Source organism: Cicer arietinum, chromosome 4 (genome assembly GCF_000331145.2).
Source record: "Cicer arietinum cultivar CDC Frontier isolate Library 1 chromosome 4, Cicar.CDCFrontier_v2.0, whole genome shotgun sequence".
NCBI classification, from domain to species: Eukaryota; Viridiplantae; Streptophyta; class Magnoliopsida; order Fabales; family Fabaceae; genus Cicer; species Cicer arietinum.
In genome coordinates this window covers 46,656,343-46,660,734 of record NC_021163.2, presented here as the reverse complement: position 1 = coordinate 46,660,734, position 4,392 = coordinate 46,656,343, and the positions used below count along the sequence as shown (strand labels likewise).

At 30.1% G+C, this 4,392-nt stretch overlaps 1 pseudogene; it reads left to right on the top strand.

Moving 5' to 3' along the window:
• Positions 1-4,156: 4,156 nt before the first annotated feature.
• Positions 4,157-4,392, top strand: part of LOC140920087 (uncharacterized) — a 6,704-nt pseudogene continuing 6,468 nt past the window's right edge.

Sequence of the window (4,392 nt, the reverse complement as noted above, 5' to 3'; positions counted from 1 at the left end):
GATTTGCGGTGATTATTATTATTTCCCTTAATTTGAAAAATGATAACATAATATATCATTTCTGCTAGGGTGTATAAAAAATAGGAGTATTAAGAACAATAGTTTTTAGTAGATGAATATACACAATTAATACAACATGTGCATACGTGAGTATTATTATTATTATCTTTACAAGAACAATTCTGAGTCACGGCACTTGCTCCATATTTACTGTTGAATGCTCCAAAGCAACTAGATGGAGAGAAACCAGATGAAGAGCTACATTTTCCACCCAATGTCATACTTTCGTGGCAAAGTCTCAATGGATCAACTACAATTATTATAAACATCAAAATATTAATATCAAATTATTTCACAAATCAAAATTCAAAATTTAGAGAACATAAATTCTAATTTCTTAATTATGTAAAACAATTCTAATAATAATAATAAGTAGTGATAGATATACCGGATATCCATAGGCGAGGCTGAAGAGAACAAATAAAACCCCAATTGTTAGCAAAATGTTTCCTAGCTTCATGATGATATTTTCAATTGAAACTCTAAAACAAGAGGAATTAAACACACATATAAATTGACACACACAATGCACATATTTATATGCATCACAAATATGCACTCTATATTACTTAATTACTTTGGTTAAACTGTAAACATATTTAATAAATTTTTAATAAATAATATTTTTAAATAGATAATTTTATTTATTCGTTATTCGTAATTATAATTATTAAATAGGATTTTCAGTCAAACCTTTATTATATATATTATTTATTCAAGACAAATTTAATAAATAATTTATTTAATATAAATTGAAAGATACATTTTTTTTGCCAATTCATAATATAAGTGATCAGATCCAAATAAATAATGAATTTTAATTTAAGATAAATTATTTAAGAAAGTTTAAAATTTTAACTAAACAGTCTTCATTATGACTTTATATATATAATGGAATTCTAGATTACTATAGTTCATTTTCCTGTTGTATCATAAGATTAAAATTAGAAAAGAAACTTAAATTTCTAAATTTATGTATGCAACTAATATTGAAGGATACATTACGAGATTCATTTCTATAAATTATTAATTAAATATTTATTTTAATAATTATATATAGTATTGAAAGGAAATATTGTATGATTATTTTATTCATTCTAAACTTATACTTTGATTTCTATTTTGACCTAACAACTGAAATTTATTTTTTGTTTTATGAAAGTATTAATAGTTCGTTTAGTGATTTATAAATTACATAAGAAGTTTTTTTTTCATTAATTCAAAATTAATATATATATATATATACAATTGTTCATTTTATTGTTATTTTATATATATCTAACTTGGACAACGACTAGATAATACGATAATAATACTATTTATATACAACTGTTCATTTTATTGTTATAGACAATTTTTTTAACATTTTATTTTGATAGATGATTTTTTAAAGTTTTGCAAAAACGAATGAATACATTAATTAGTTTTCTAAAAAAAAAAACTTTGATTGATAAGCAAATTTTGTATTCATTCTTTTCAAATTCAATAAACCACTACTCTAAAAAATCATTATTTATTCATTTTTAAACTTGTAGATCATTTTATTTATTATTTTATTTATTTATTTGTTTTAATATATATGTTTTATTATCGTTATGGAGTTATTGAATCATACTTATTCCACACCCTACACTTTTACTAAGACACACACTTATTAGTGGAACCTTACACCCGGGTTTGAAGAAAACTTAAGTTTACTTCGAGGTTGTGTAGTGGTAGCCTTCTGGATGTACATCCTGTTTGGTTAGCATGAAAATCTCACCTAGAGTTTGATCTTGTTGAGGGTATTGTCACTCCAAATAGTTTACCTACTGTTGTTGGCAATATTCCAAAATGAGATTAGTGGCTCTAGGAACCGTGTTTAGAACTATAGAGACACCCTTGTGAGAGTTTCACTATATAAGCCAATAGACCCTTTCATCATAAGAATATCCATATAAGCAAAAAAACACCTCATACATTCATTCCAAATGTTATATATTCACAACAGTCATTCTACATAATTGTATTCATATCTCATGACATGACATTGCTTCTTTTGGAAAATGAATTGGCATTTTGCATCAATTTTCAGGATCGTTGGGGAATCATAAGAACCTTAGCCACATGTTAAATTAAAGTGGACAATGGGATTGGAAAAGAGAAAAACTTTACTTTTAAAGTTCAAGCAACTTGATTTGAAAAGTTTAAGAGACATCAGCAATTAAATGAAAACTATACAGCGTGAGAGTTTCTTTCGCAAATATGGGAAAATCCTAAATCTCTTGGCAGTGGATGTGCAAACAGGGGTCCTCACGGCGTTGGCTCTGTATTACGACCCTCTCTTAAAATGTTTCACCTTTCAAGACTTTCAGTTGGCCCCGACATGTGAGGAATTTGAGCAAATATTGGGTTACTCCCTAGAGGGAGGAAATCCTTATCGATATACTGAGCAACCACCGAGTTTGGATGCAATTTCTAAAGTGTTGAAAATCGACATAAGAGAGTTGACAATTACAAAAGAGGAAAAATGAGCCATTCATGGTTTTTCAAGAAAATATTTTGAGCAAAAGTGCCCGGATTTAGCATTTAAAAAAGAATGGAGTACTTTTATAGATGTTTTGGCTCTAATTATCTATGGTATTGTTTTATTCCCAAACCTTGATAATTTTGTTGATTTTGCTGCTATCAATGTCTTCTTTTCTTTTAACAAACATAAGCAAAACCCAGTTCCCGCGATTCTTGCTGATGTATAATACTCTCTGCATATGCGACATGAGAAGAAAGGGGGAACAATTTTATGTTGTGTTCTAGTGTTGTACACCTGGTTCATGTCTCATATGTTCAACAAAGGGTATCATATTAGAATTAAAGATAACCGTGAATGGGCTCAAAATATAGCTAGCCTTATTGGAGACACAATTTCATGGTATCATAGATAACAAGGGGTGGAAAAAGTAATATGTCAATGCAGAGATTTCCCAAATGTACCTCTCATGGGAACCAAGGGATGTATTAATTACAATCCGATGGTAGCTTTGAGACAGCTTGGCTACCTTATGTTGGAAAAACCAGATGATAAGTCGTTGGAAGCTTTTGTTTTGCACAATACGGGTATAGTATACCTACCAATGTTGCGAAGGATAAGTCGAGCATGGGAAATGATCATTAGAGGAGGAAAAGTACTTGGATGCAGAAGTTGCAGTACAAAAAAACCCTATCAATAATGGATAAAAAATAGAGTCCAAGAAATCAAGTTGTCTTTCCATAGTACACCCTCGAGTGATCAGGAAATACTCGAACCTACCCTATCGAAGAAATAGAAGAACTCAAAGATTTAAAGAAACAACTGAAAGAAATGATAGTTGAGTATGAGAGTCAAGTAAGGAATGAGAGGCAACACAAAGAAGAAATTGAAGAATTACTCTCAAAATATCAAGACGCACTAAGAACAGAAATGAAAAATTCTAGTGAGTTGAAGAATTACATTGACTACCAAGAAAAGATCTATAATGACCTAAAGGACGAAACCAGATATTGGGAAAATCGTTTTATGATGTTGCTAGTTCAATTAAAGAATCAAGATATCTATAAAGAGCTGGAAGATAAAGGAAAACATTGGAAAGACTACTTTTCAAAATTGTCAATGCAAGCTAATCAAGCAATCATAAAAACTCCAAAGCATCTAAGAGAGATTGATGCGGTAACGCATCCGTTGGATACTCCAGTCAAAGTCTACAAGTTCGTTGAATATAAAAATTTGGTAGAAAAATTGGAAGAAAAGATTGGTTGTCCTATTAAAAGACAAGATTGAAATCCCATAGTCAATGTAGCTTTTAATTTAAATGTGATGTACTCTTTTTTTTTCATCAATGAAGGATTTTCTATTTTGATTTCCAATCCTCATATTTTCTTCACTAATAATTCGTTCTTGTTGTTACCTGAGGCTTATGATTCCCCAACATCCAACTATCATAATTATCTAATTGATTTCATCTTCATTCATATTTTGATGCATACTCATAGAAATTTTATTTATTTATTTAAAAAAAACTGAAAAAAATCAACAAAGTTGTTTCCCCGACACCCTTATCGGACTCGCGCAAACTCCAATATCATGGATGAACTCGAGCAAAACCAAGAGGTGATAAGAGCGGATGTCAACCAACTGAAAGAAAAAGTTGATCGAATTCTGGAAGCTATACATGCTTTGGCAAGGAAGGAGAATACAGATGGGGATCCTCCGATTGTAAATGAAGAACACCAAACTACTCCTTTTCACCCACCAGGTTTTACCCCGACTAACCAACAATTTCGCACAGCAGCTATGCAATTTCCTATATATGGTCTCCC